At 43.3% G+C, this 14,752-nt stretch overlaps 2 protein-coding genes across 2 annotated transcripts in view; one reads left to right on the top strand and one right to left on the bottom strand.

Annotated features, from left to right (window-relative positions):
- Nucleotides 1-14,752, top strand: part of P2RX7 (purinergic receptor P2X 7) — a gene marked incomplete at both ends in the record, with an annotated part of 52,389 nt that overhangs the window by 1,027 nt on the left and 36,610 nt on the right. The gene's annotated exons all lie outside the window — the stretch shown is intronic.
- The window catches only part of IFT81 (intraflagellar transport 81), a 142,857-nt gene that overhangs the window by 119,344 nt on the left and 8,761 nt on the right, over nucleotides 1-14,752 (bottom strand). The gene's annotated exons all lie outside the window — the stretch shown is intronic.

Raw genomic sequence — 14,752 nt, 5'->3', positions numbered from 1 at the left:
AATTTGGGTTGTTTCCAATTTTCAGCTATGATGAACAATGCTGCTGTGAACGTTTGTGTACACATTTTTGTATGAACATGTCTTCAGTTTTCTTGGGTATGTACCTAAAAATGGAATTGGTGGATCGCTTGGTAAACTTTAATTTTATTTTATTATTTTATTTATTTTATTTTATTTATTTATTTTTATTTATTTATTTTTGCTATGTTGGGTCTTCGTTTCTGTGCGAGGGCTTTCTCTAGTTGTGGCAAGCGGGGGCCACTCTTCATCGCGGTGCGCGGGCCACTCACTATCGCGGCCTCTCTTGTTGCGGAGCACAGGCTCCAGATGCGCAGGCTCAGTAATTGTGGGTCATGGGCCTAGTTGCTCCGCGGCATGTGGGATCCTCCCAGACTAGGGCTCGAACCCGCGTCCCCTGCATTGGCAGGCAGATTCTCAACCACTGCGCCACCAGGGAAGCTCCTAAACTCTAATTTTAATCTTTTGAGAAACTACCCAGTTGTTTTTCACAGTGGCTGCACCATTTCATATTCCCACCAACAATGTATGTTCCAGTCCTTCACATCCTCATCATCACTTGTTATTGTCTCTTGGATTATAGGCATCCTAGTGAGTATCTCGTTGTGATTTTGATTCATATTTCCCTAATGGCTAATGCTCCCTTGTTCTTTGTGATGGTGGTGATGATGATGATAACTTGCATCTATTAGAGAGACAATGCAGTTTACCAGCTAAAAGTTAAAGCAACTTATTTCATAAACCTGGCTAAGTTTCCTTGATCAAGTCACTTAACATATTATAATTATACAAGAAAAGGCACGACAAGCTCTTATCAATGCCTAGCATAGGGTAAGAGCTTCACAAATGGTAGCTATTTTTTAAAAATAATCTTTTTGAATATAATAGGTACTTTCATATACACTCTCTCCTTTGACCCTCAAGGTAATCATGCCCAAGCTTGGGACTTCAGATCTGGAAATGTGGATTCAAAACTCCTTCACCGGGTTTCCCTGGTGGCGCAGTGGTTGAAAGTCTGCCTGCCGATGCAGGGGACACGGGTTCGTGCCCCGGTCCGAGAAGATCCCACGTGCCGCGGAGCCGCTGGGCCCGTGAGCCATGGCCGCTGAGCCTGCGCATCTGGAGCCTGTGCTCCACAACAGGACAGGCCCGTGTACCACAAAAAAAAAAAACCTCCTTCGCCTTTATGAGCCTTGGTTCCCCATCTGATATTATTAGGATTATCATTATTTGAGTCATATGTTTTCTAAGCAACAAATATTAAATAATATGCATGTATATTAAAATTCTAAAGACATATTACTTAGACCAGATATCACAGAATGGATAATAAAGAATATAGTTAATAAATTCTCCCTTATGAATCAATACATAGATCATATGTCACAATTCTACATTATGATGCGGCTTCCTGGTATTCTCGGGTCTAGCATGCAATGTCTTAAAAGAAGATTGCTGTATATATATGAACAGATTATTATGAGAACACCTTATAATGATATTTTTCTTTCATATGGTAGAATCTTTTCTTACAAGCATTTAATTCCCTCAAATTCAGTTGTACATGTTCCACAGGAGCATGGAGAGAGAGCACAATTTAAACAGTGCAATGATTCAGCAGTTGGGTGCCCCAGAGTAAACGTGAGAATGGGGTTCCCTCAGTCAGTTTCTGTTCCCACACGCTTCTCATAGCATGAGCATCTTGCCTCCCTACCTGTGAACATTTTCCACTCAACATGTCCCCTAAAATAAGCCAACTCCTTCACCTCCACCTTTGAGACCCAAGCTTTTCAAACATATGCACCATACAACAACACTTTGGTACACAGGAAATAGCATAGGGTGCTGGGCATGAGCAGAATTCATCTTAAGGAATGGATGGGGACAGTACCAGCCTTGACCTACACAATAGGGACCACTTCCTGGACCCCACACTTTAGAGACCCCACCCTGGCCCTCTGCTAGCTGCAAGCTTCCCCATGGAGTGAGGAACCTGTGGGGCTGTATTAGTTTTCTGTTGCTGCGTAACAAATTACCACAAACTCAGTGGCCTAAAACACCATCACTTATTAGCTCACAGTTCTGTAGATCAGTAGTTTGGGCCTGGCGTGACTGGGTGCTCTGCTCAGGGTCTCACAAGGTTGAAATCAAAGTGTCAGCTGTGCTGAGTTCTCACTTTGGGACTCTGGGAGAAAATTCACTTCTAGGCTCATTCTTCCTGTTGGTAGAATTCAATCCCATGCCGTCATGGGATTCAGAGCTCTGTCAGCCAGGGGCCACTCTCAGATCCTAGAGACCACTTGCACTATTTACCATATGGCCCCTTCCATCTTCAAGCCAGTGATGATACAATGTTTTCATGCCTCAAATCTTTGACCTCTCTTCTGGGACCAGCCAAAGGAAATTCTCTGCTTTTAAAGGACTCATGTGTTTGGGTCAGGCCCACTCAGATGATCTTGCTAGATTCAGGTCAACTGTATAGTATAATCTAATTGTGGAAGCATTTCCATCATACTCAAAGTTTGGGGGATTAGGCAGGGTGTGTATGCCAGGATACAGGAAATATGGGTGTCCCCTTAGAAGTCTGCTGCCTCAGGGGCAGAATGTGCCAATCCAGAGCACTGGATGCACTCCCCCCATCCCACCATGCTCGGTATGTAGGACCCCAGAATTCTCTTCCCAAATGGCCCTTAACCTTTTCACAGATTTATCCTCTTGAGAGGCGACCATAGCACCCAGGGGCATGCTCCTGAGATCAAGGGATGGCCAAGGGGCAGCTGAATGCAGGTGGAGGGTGTGGAGGGGGCTTAGGCATACAGTGCAGGGCATCCATACATAGGTGCACGAGGCCCTCACAGAGCTGGGAGGAGCCAGAGTGAGATGAGAAGGGGGGTGGGCTAAGGGATAAGGGTCAGAGGCCTCTTCAACCAATGCTTCCAAGTTCTGGCACAGAATTCTGAGGAGTCCAAGAATTCTAAAGTTGAATCGGGCCTTCCAGGTTGTAATGAAGGTATGTCTGGGTAGATGAAAAAACACGTTTCATTTTAAAGTCTGTTATGACTTTTAGGGACTTCCCTGGTGGCGCAGTGGTTAAGAATCCACCTGCCAACGCAGGGGACATGGGTTTGAGCCCTTGTCCAGGAAGATCCCACATGCTGCAGAGCAACTAAGCCTGTGTGCCACAACTACTGAGCCTGTGCTCTAGAGCCCGCGAGCCACAACTACTGAGCCCGTGCGCCACAACTACTGAAGCCCGCGTGCCTAGAGCCCATGCTCCACAACAAGAGAAACCACCCACACACCGCAACAAAGAGCAGCCCCTGCTCACCGCAACCAGAGAAAGCCCACGTGCAGCAACGAAGACCCAACGCAGCCAAAAATAAATAAATTTACACAAAAAAAAGTCTGTTATGACTTTTAAATGTCTGAATAAGCAGTATGTGGACCTCTTGTAATTGTTCTCTTGCCCAGTTGTCAGTTGCCTGTCATTGCTGTAACAATTAACCACAAACTTGGTAACTTAAAACAACGATTTATTCTCTCACAGTTCTAGAGACATCTAAAATCAGTATCACTGGGCCAAAATCAAGGTGTTGGCAGGGCCACGCTCCCTCCAAGTCTCCAGGGGAGAATCCTTCCTTGCCTCTTCCAGCTTCTGGGGGTGGCCTGTGTTCCCTGGCTTGTGATCACATCACTCCAATCTTCAAGGCCAGCATCCTTGACTCTGCTCCACCTTCACAAAACTTTCTCCTGTATATATGTGTGTGTGTGTGTGTGTGTGTGTGTGTGCGCACGCGCATGCATGAAATCTCCCTCTGTCTCTCTCTTATAAGAACACATATGATGGCACGTAGGGCCTACCTTGATAATCCAGGATCATCTCACCATCTAAAAATCCTTAACTTAATCACATCTGTAAAGACCCTTTTCCCAAATAGGGTAACAGTTATAAATTCTGGGGATTAGGACCTGATAGCTTTGGGGCCATTATTCAGCCTACTATAGGAGGTATAGCCCCAGGCATTCAGCTCATTGGGGATGGCAGTGACTAAGATTCTGGCACTCATTCCCAAACATTATTGGCATGAGTTCCCACCTTAGGGCTTAGCAGTGGCTGGCCAAGTCTTTTCTCTGGAACAGTCCCTGCTCTCTGGGTGTTGTTCCTGGCTGTGTAGTGTCTCAGCAATCCTGGTTTTTGGTCCTCCAAGAGATTGTAAGAACTGCCTAATGTCCTTTAAAATCTCTTCCTTCCTTTACTTTTTAACAACTTTATTGGGGTATAAATTTATATATCACAAAATCACCAATTTTAAGCATACACTTCAATGATTTTTAGTAAATTTGCCAAGTTGTACAACCGTCATTATAATCCAGTTTTAGAACATTTCATCACCCCAATAAGATCCCTCATTCCCATTTGCAGTCACTCTCCATTTCCACCCCCTGGACCCAGGCAACCACTAATCTATTCCCTGCCTCTATAGATTTGCCTTTTCTAGACAATCTTTCTTCTTAAACTAGGCAGAGTGAACTCTGTTGTTTAGAACTAGAAACCCTGACCAATATAATATTAATATCCCCTAATTATAGAAGAAGAAATGATGACTCAGAAAGGCTAAGTTACTTACATAAAGTCATGTAGGTAGTAAGTGGTAGAGCCAATGTTGAACCCAAGTATCTCACCCCAGAGTCCAAGCTCCCACTAAAGTACTGCAGAGAATGGAGGAGGTAAGAGTACAAACGGAGGGAGGGAGACAATGTAGGAGGCTATTGGGTCATCCAGGTGAGAGTTAATGGTGATCTGGTGATCTGGTCTGAGGAGTGGTAGAGGAGAGAAGTAGACTGTTTTGAATAACATTAGGAAGATAAAACAAAAAAATTTGACAATTGAATGGATGGGGGGAATGAGGGAAAGGATGAATCAGGGTGTGTGCCATGTTCTGGCTTGGGCAATTGAAGAGTGGTGGAAGAACTTATGGGGATAGGAAATGTGAGGAAAAAAAGCCCATTTAGGGTGGAAGATGAATTCAGAACTGAAGGCTCTGAGCTTGACAAATCTATGGGACACACAAACACAGATGCTTAGCTGGATATATGAATCTGGAGCTGGAGGTGTAGATTTATATATCACCAGCATACAAATGGTAACTAGAAATATGGAAGTAGCTGCAACTGACCAGCAAGAGAGGATGTAGGTGAGAAGGCAAGAGGGCTTAGAACAGACCCCTAAGGAATGCTAACCTTTAAATGATGGGAAGCACAGAGGTCTCCAAAGGATTCTCAGAAAGGGCGAACGTGGAGAACCAAAGAAAGTCAGGAGAATGTGGATTCTGGGAAGCTGAGGGAAGAAGGGGAGGCAGGGAGATGGTGCATGGTCACTGGTGTCAAATGCTGCTGAGAATTTGCCAGGTCTGTGGCGTGTCTATTGGATTTACCGATGGTGGTGTTGTTCACTTGGCACGAGAAGCTTTATAGAAGTTCTGGGGCTGGGCGGGGAGCCAGACTGGAGTGAGCAGAGGAGTGAATGGAGATGCGGAAATGGATGTGGTGACTCACTTTTTCAAGGGACTTCGCTACAAAGGAGAAGAGGGGCATCAAGTGGTAGAAGGAGAAGAATGTGGGGTCGAGGGAGGGTTTATTTTTAAAATGGGAAATGATGTTGAAATGCAGATGGAGAGGAGACTCGAGAGAAAAGGAGATGATGAGATAAATGAAAATTATCATCACGTTGTCATCGTTATCGACACCATCATCATCATCATCATCGTTGCTGTTGTCACCAACTAGCAACCACAAGGAAAGCTTGTTCTGTTCTGGGACTGTTCTAATTGTTAGACATTTCTTCCTTACATTGAACCCAAATCTAACTCCCTCTAATTTTTCCCTTTGATTAGAGTTCTGCCCTGTGGTCCCTTTTCTACTGGACACTTTCCAAATGGCTGCAGTCTGCTATTATATTTCTCAAATTCTCCAAACTAATAGCCCCAGTCCCTCTGGCTATGTCCCCCTAACACAGTATCCAGACCCTTTACTATCTCAGCCAACCCCACATAACCACATTCTCGTTTGTCAAGGCTCTCTTAAAAGGTGGTGCATGCACACTTTTTTTTTATACATCTTTATTGGAGTATAATTACTTTACAATGTTGTGTTAGTTTCTGCTGTACAACAAAGTGAATCAGCTATATGCATACATATATCCCCATATCCTCTCCTTCTTAAGCCTCCCTCCGACCCTCCCTATCCCACCCCTCTAGGTCATCACAAAGCACCAAGCTTATCTTCCTCTGCTATGCGGCTGCTTCCCACTAACTACTTTACATTTGGTAGTGTATATATGTTAATGCTACTCACTCACTACTTCCCAGCCTCCCCTTCCCCCCTGTGTCCTCAAGTCTGTTCTCAACGTCTGCATCTTTATTCCTGCCCTACCACTAGGTTCATCAGTACTATTTTTCTAGATTCCATATATATGCATTAGCATATAGTATTCGTTTTTCTCTTTCTGACTTACTTCACTCTGTATGACAGACTCTAGGTCCATCTACCTCACTACAAATAACTCAAGTTCATTCCTTTGTATGGCTGAGTAATATTCCATTGTATGTATGTGCCGCATCTTTTTTATCCATTCATCTGTCAATGGACATTTAGGTTGTTTCCATGTCCTGGCTATTGTAAATAGTGCTGCAATGAACATTGTGGTACACGTATCTTTTTCTTGTGGTACGTGGGCCTCTCACTGCCGTGGCCTCTCCCGTTGCAGAGCACAGGCTCCAGACGCGCAGGCTCAGCGGCCATAGTTCACGGGCCCAGACGCTCCGCGGCATGTGGGATCCTCCCGGACCGGGGCACGAACCCGTGTCCCCTGCATCGGCAGGCGGACTCTCAACCACTGCGCCACCAGGGAAGCCCCAGTACATGTGTCTTTTTGAATTTTCTCAGCATATATGCCCAGTAGTGGGATGGCTGGGTCATATGGTAGTTCTATTTTTCATTTTTTAAGGAACCTCCATACTGTTCTCCATAGTGGCTGTATCAATTTACATTCCCACCAACAGGGCAGGAAGGCTCCCTTTTCTCTACACCCTCTCCAGCATTTATTGTTTCTAGATTTTAATGATGGCCATTCTGACCGGTGTGAGGTGATATCCCATTGTGGTTTTGATTTGCATTTCTCTAATGATTAGTGATGTTGAGCATCTTTTCATGTGTTTGTTGGCCATCTGTATGTCTTCTTTGGAGAAAGGTCTTCCGTCCATTTTGGGATTGGGTTGTGTTTTTTTTATATTGAGCTGCATGAGCTACTTGTATATTTTGGAGATTAATCCTTTGTCAGCTGCTTCGTTTGCAAATATTTTCTCCCATTCTGAGGGTTGTGGTGCATGCACTCTTGCTTTGCTGGTGAAAACAGGAAGTGCTTCAAGATTTTGTGGTTTGGCAAAATGAATCAAAATAAAAAATGTGCACATCCTTTGACCCAGAAATTTATTTTAAGGTGTGAATTTACCTCAGGTGTGAAAATATTCTTTTATTCATTTATTTATTTATTTTTGGCTGCGTTGGGTCTTCGTTGCTGAGTGCAGGCTTTCTCTAGTTGCGGCGAGCGGGGCTACTCTTTTTTTTTTTTTTTTTTTGCGGTACGCGGGCCTCTCACTGCTGTGGCCTTCCCTGGTGGTCCAGTGGTTAAGATCTGTGGGTTTGTGCCCTGGTCCGGGAAGATTCTGCATGCCACGGAGCGGCTGGGCCCGTGAGCCATGGCCGCTGAGCCTGCGCGTCCAGAGCCTGTATTCCGCAACAGGAGAAGCCACAACAGTGAAAGGCCCGCGTACCACAAAAAAAAAAAAAAAAATCCATTGTGTTTCTATACACCCACAATGAGCAATCTAAAAAAGAAATTAAGAAAACAATTCCATTTACAATAGCACACAAAAGAGCATAAGCTGTGGAGCCAGTTTTGCTACTTACTATGTGTCTTAGTTCACTGGGGCCACTATAACAAAATGCCATAGACTGAGTAGCTTATAAACAACAGAAATTTATTTCTCATGGTTCTAGAAGCTGGAAATTCCAAGATCAATGCACCAGCAGATATGGTATCTGGTGAGAACCTGCTTCCTGGTTCATAGATGGTCATCTTTTTGCTGTACCCTCACATGGAAGAAGAGGTGAAGTTTTTCTGGGGCCTCTTTTATAAGGGCACTAATCCCATTCGTAAGGGCTCCACCTTCATGACCTATTCACTTCCCAAAGGCCCCACCTCCTCATACAAACGCATAGGGGTTAGGTTTCAACTTATGAATTTTGGGGGGTCTCAAACATTCAGTCTATAGCACTATGTGAACTTGGGCGCACTTTCTCTGTGCCACAGTTTGTTCAGCTATAAGGTGTGGGTAACACTATAGCTTCTTTACAGGATTATTTTTGGGAAGGTTAGGATTGAAAGAGTTAATATTTATTATTAATATACACTTAGAAGGGTGCTTGGCATGTAGTAAAAGCTATATCAAGATTATCAAAAATGTTTATAAGTGGGAAAAATGAACAAAAGTTCCATTTAAATATCCATCAGTAAGAGACCAGCTGGCAAATTTTCACAATTCACTTCTTAGGCTGAACCGTATGAAATTGCCAATATTCTACTGTTTTGGTCTACAAAATGGGCAATTTCATATGTTCCAACCTGAATACTAGAATACTCTGTAACTATTCAAAGTGGTTACATATCATAGATCTATCTTTATCATACATTTATCAATACTGTTGTGGAAAGAGTTAATAACATATTATTGAGTAAAAACAGCAGGTTATATAATAGCATGTAGAGCATGGCCATGTTTGTGTGTCTAGGTGGGGGCATAAAGAGACATCTGGAAGATACTCTCAAAGTTTCCACAGTGAAAACCTCTGGGAGGGAGAACGTTGGAACCTTTTCATGTTCTTTGTGCTTTTCTGTGAAACTTCTACTTTTACAACAGCAAAAGGGATTCTCTTAAAAAATGTGGCTTATAAGACCTGAACTCGGGGCTCCCACTGCTTGCTGCCTAATTAGGGCATAGGGCATTGGCTTATCACCACCCTCATGTGGAATATTCTACTTCTCTCACCAAAGTTTTAGACAACACTAGTTTTTTGGGTTTTGTTTTCTAGATGATATAACATAACATTGGTTAATATGGGTTTAGAGTTATTTAAAATTTTGGGTCTCTAAGTTAAACCTCTGCCAATCTGGGTGGTCCATGGCCTGTATATGCATAACTGAGTTTTGGAGCTCAATGCCTTTACATGTATCCATTATATTTCCTCTAGCTGGTAAACGTTAACTAATAGGTTAGGACTCACTCTCTGCTCTCCATACAGTAGGATGCGTAGAAAGTATTGTGTTCTGCAGTAGGCGTTTTTTGAATGAGGGGGACATAGTTTGGGAAGTATGAAAAGGAAGGGTTTTCCAGGTATACTAGATGGTGGAGAAGAAGTGCAATAGTCAAAGTGTATTAGAAGGGCGGGTGATGTCTTAGCCAAGCTGTGGGTTACAAGAAACTGAACCCTCTCACTAGCTAGCTCAAGGAAAGGCGGGGCAGAGTAGAACAGGCTGAATAATGCCTCCCCGCCCCACACCAAAATCTCCATGTCCTAATCTCTGGAACTTGTGAATATGTCACCTTCTGTGGCAAAAGGAACTTTGAAGATGTGATTAAGTTCAAGGTCTCGAGATGGACAGATTATTCTTGACTATCTGAGTGGCCCCAGTGTGATCACAAGAGTCCTTATCAAGGGGAGGCAAGAGGGTCAAAATCAAAAAAAGGAGCTGTGACAAGAGGAGCTGAGGCTGGAGTGATGCGGCTGTGAGCCCAGGGATACCAAGGCAGTCTCCAGAAGCTGGAAGAGATGAGAACAGACTCTCTAGTGGAGCTCCAGAAGGGACCAGGCCTGCCATCACCTTGATTTTAGTCCTGTAAGAATGATTCTAGGCATCTGACCCCCAAAACTAAGAGAAAAATGTTTCTGTTATTTTAAGTCACAAAGTTCATGATGGTCTGTTACAGCAGCAAAGGGAAACTAACACAACCGGCATTTAACTTGCCTTGGGGATGCAGGCTCTCCTCCACTTGCTTCTCGGTGCATCTCTGGCTGCCCCTGGCCCTTTCCTGACCTCCGCCTACAGCTGAATGGATCAGGGTTGGACATAATCAGATTCTTCTCCTGGGATTTTAAATATAAGACACAGAGGATGCAGGCTCAACTTCTCCATGAGGCACAGAGGGTGCAGGACCAATGGTTCTCTTGGAGGCCCACGAAAATATCTATTGGCCCCCGGTGTAAGCGTCAGTTAACCTGATGGAAGGGTAGTTCACTTTCAGGTCACATCCTTTCACTCTAGTGTCACCTTTGTTCAGTGAGCTCTGTGAGGGCAAGTCAGGCTTTGCTGAGAGGCACTTCCTCCTCGTGGTGCTTTGAGGACTCTCTTACCATGGCTTACAGTCGATTCCACCTGAGATGCCAGCATACGTCTGCGAAAGTTGTTCTCATTGAAAACTTATGGATTGGGACTCTGAAGAAGCTCTTCATAGTGGGCACCTTGCTCTACATCTGGTGAGTCAGGTGCAGTGTGCCACTGAGGACTCCCTGGGCTGACCTCACTCTCCATCCTTCCCTCCTCTGCCCCTCTACAGCTCTCCTCTTCAGCCAGCCTGGCCTGTGAGGACCCAGGTTTCTATCACATTCATTCTCTTCCACCTTCCCAGACTCTTCAGCTTTCCTCTCCCCGCTCTCTACTCATCCTACAAGGCCCGGCTGAAACCCCAGCTGCCCTGTTCGCTCCAGGGACCAGTGGTTTTGCCCTCTTCAGAATGCAGAGAATAGTAGCTTCTTAGAGACAAAAGGTCATAGGGATTAGGGAGCCAGGCAGTTATCCCCTCATTCAGGGACTAAATCCATGGCCCAGAGAGGTGGCATGGCTTGTCTGAGTCACAAAGCAGGTGAGGAGAGAGCTGCTGGGACAGTCATTAGAATGTTCCTTCCATAGGGCAGGATACTGCAAACTCTTTCTCTTCCTTTTTTTTCCCTTTGACGCATCTCTGAAGCATTTTAATTCTTTTTTTTTTTTTTGGTGGTACGCGGGCCTCTCACTTTTGCGGCCTCTCCCGTTGCGGAGCACAGGCTCCGGACGCGCAGGCTCAGCGGCCATGGCTCACGGGCCCAGCTGCTCCGTGGCATGTGGGATCTTCCCGGACCACGGCACGAACCCGTGTCCCCTGCATAGGCAGGCGGACTCTCAACCCCTGCGCCACCAGGGAAGCCCCAATTCTTAAAATGATATGTTCATTATTATATAAAGGCAAGTTTTCTGATTTATGAGAGGGTTGGATTCCATTAAGGCTGATCTATAACATGTTGTGCATTTTGGGATGAATATGAGAGACTGAGCTTCCCAAATGGAGGGCCAAACTGACCCAGTGTTATACTGGGAGGCTGTTGCAGCATCCAGCACAAAAGAACATTGCACATACATGTGCACGTTGTGATGCTAGACTGAAATATATTGTTGAGTAAGTATTACTGTATTTGTCTATGGAATTACATTGAATAGCTCTGTCTCATATATGCTGATTGGATCTCAAATCTGGATCTCTGGCCCCAACGTCTTTCATTTTTTAAAAAATATATTTATTTATTTAGGCTGCACCAGGTCTTAACTGCAGCACGTGGGATCTTCGTTTTGGCATGTGGGATCTTTAGTTGCGGCATGCGGACTCTTAGTTGTAGCATGCAGACTCTTAGTTGAGGCATGCATGTGGGATCTAGTTCCCGAACGAGGAATCAAACCCAGGCCCCCTGCATTGGGAGTGTGGAGTCTTACCCACTGGAAGGCCAGGGAAGGCCAACCCAGCGTCTTTCTTGATGAGCTTTCTTGATGAATGTTATAGAAATACGAAAATATATCGAGAATAATAAACACTCAGGTAGGACCATCAAACTTAATTACTAACCCAGTTTTTGCTCCCTGAAAACCTAGCCTTTATCCCATTCTCTTTCATCTTCCCTTATAAATATCCCCCTTGAATTTGGTGTTTGTTATTCTATGTTTTTTTGTTTTTTCTGTTTTTTTTTTTCTGCGGTACGCGGACCTCTTACTGCTGTGGCCTCTCCCGTTGCGGAGCACAGGCTCCGGACGCGCAGGCTCAGCGGCCACGGCTCACGGGCCCAGCCGCTCCACGGCATGTGGGAACTTCCCAGACCAGGGCACGAACCCATGTCCCCTGCATCGGCAGGTGGACTCTCAACCGCTGCACCACCAGGGAAGCCCTCTATGTTTGTTTTAATACTTCTACAACGTATGTCTATATCTATAAAAAATATTTTTTCCTTTTTTAATTTAATTTTTTTTATACAGCAGGTTCTTATTAGTCATCCTTTTTTTTTTTAGTCATCCATTTTATACACATCAGTGTATACATGTCAATCTCAATCTGCCAATTCATCACACCACCCCATCACCCCGCACTGCTTTCCCCCCTTGGTGTCCATACGTTTTTTTCTCTACTTCTGTGTATCAATTTCTGCTCTGCAAAATGGTTCATCTGTACCATTTTCTAGGTTCCACACATATGCGTTAATATATGTTATTTGTTTTTCTCTTTCTGACTTACTTCACTCCGTATGACAGTCTCTAGATGCATCCATGTCTCAACAAATGACTCAATTTCGTTCCTTTTTATGGCTGAGTAATAGTCCATTGTATATAGGTACCACAACTCCTTTATCCATTCGTCTGTCGATGGGCATTTAGGCTGCTTCCATGACCTGGCTATTGTAAATAGTGCTGCAATGAACATTGGGGTGCATGTGTCTTTTTGAATTATGGCTTTCTCTGGGTATATGCCTAGTAGTGGGATTGCTGGATCATATGGTAATTCTATTTTTAGTTTTTTAAAGAACCTCCATACTGTTCTCCATAGTGGCTGTATCAATTTACATTCCCACCAACAGTGCAGGAGGGTTCCCTTTTCTCCACATCCTCTCCAGCATTTGTTGTTTGTAGATTTTCTGATGATGCCCATTCTAACTGGTGTGAGGTGACACCTCATTGTAGTTTTGATTTGCATTTCTCTAATAATTAGTGATGTTTAGCAGCTTTTCATGTGCTTCTTGGCCATCTGTATGTCTTCTTTGGAAAAATGTCTATTTAGGTCTTCTGCCCATTTTTGGATTGGGTTGTTTGTTTTTTTAATATTGAGCTGCATGAGCTGTTTATATATTTTGGAGATTAATCATTTCTCTGATGATTCGTTTGCAAATATTTCTCCCATTCTGAGAGTTGTCTTTTCATCTTGTTTATGGTTTCCTTTGCTGTGCAAAAGCTTTTAAGTTTCATTAGGTCCCATTTGTTTATTTTTGTTTTTCTTTCCATTACTCTAGGAGGTGGATCAAAAAAGATCTTGCTGTGATTTATGTCAAAGAGTGTTCTTCCTATGTTTTCCTCTAAGAGTTTTATAGTGTCTGGTCTTACATTTAGGTCTCGAATCCATTTTGAGTTTATTTTTGTGTATGGTGTTAGGGAGTGTTCTAAGTTCATTCTTTTACACGTAGCTGTCCAGTTTTCCCAGCACCACTTATTGAAGAGACTCACTTTTCTCCATTGTATATCCTTGCCTCCTTTGTCATAGATTAGTCAACCATAGGTGCGTAGGTTTATCTCTGGGCTTTCTATCCTGTTCCATTGATCTATATTTCTGTTTTTGTGCTAGTACCATACTGTCTTGATTACTGTAGCTTTGTAGTATAGTCTGAAGTCAGGGAGTCTGATTCCTCCAGCAATGCTTCTTTCCCTCAAGACTGCTTTGGCTATTCGGGGTCTTTTGTGTCTCCATACAAATTTTAAGATTTTTTGTTCTAGTTCTGTAAAAAATGCCGTTGGTAATTTGATAAGGATTGCATTGAATCTGTAGATTGCTTTGGGTAGTATAGTCATTTTCACAATATTGATTGTTTCAATCCAAGAACATGGTATATCTCTCCATCTGTTGGTATCATCTTTAATTTCTTTCATCAGTGTCTTATAGTTTTCTGCATACAGGTCTTTTGTCTCCCTAGGTAGGTTTATTCTTAGGTATTTTATTCTTTTTGTTGCAGGGGTAAATGGGATTGCTTCTTTAGTTTCTCTTTCAGATTTTTCATCATTAGTGTATAGGAATGCAAGAGATTTCTGTGCATTAATTTTATATCCTGCAACTTTACCAATTCATTGATTAGCTCTAGTAGTTTTCTGGTGGCATCTTTAGGATTCTCTATGTATAGTATCATGTCATCTTCAAACAGTGACAGTTTTACTTCTTCTTTTCCAATTTGTATTCCTTTTATTTCTGTTTCTTCTCTGATTGCCATAGCTAGGACTTCCAAAACTATGTTGAATAATAGTGGTGAGAGTGGACATCCTTGTCTTGTTCCTGATCTTACAGGAAATGCTTTCAGTTTTTCACCATTGAGAATGATGTTTGCTTTGGGTTTGTCATATATGGCCTTTATTATGTTGAAATAGGTTCTCTCTATGCCCACTTTCTGGAGAGTTTTTATCATAAATGGGTGTTGAATTTTGTCAAAAGCTTTTTCTGCATCTATTGAGATGATCATATGGTTTTTATTCTTCAATTTGTTAATATGGTGTATCACATGGATTGATTTATGTATATTGAAGAATCCTTGCATCTCTGGGATAAATCCCACTTGATCATGG

The sequence above is a fragment of the Grampus griseus genome (genome assembly GCF_964374135.1).
Source record: "Grampus griseus genome assembly, chromosome: 12".
NCBI classification, from domain to species: domain Eukaryota; kingdom Metazoa; phylum Chordata; class Mammalia; order Artiodactyla; family Delphinidae; genus Grampus; species Grampus griseus.
Note: the sequence above shows the minus strand (reverse complement) of the source record. Positions and strands in the feature narration are given on the sequence as shown.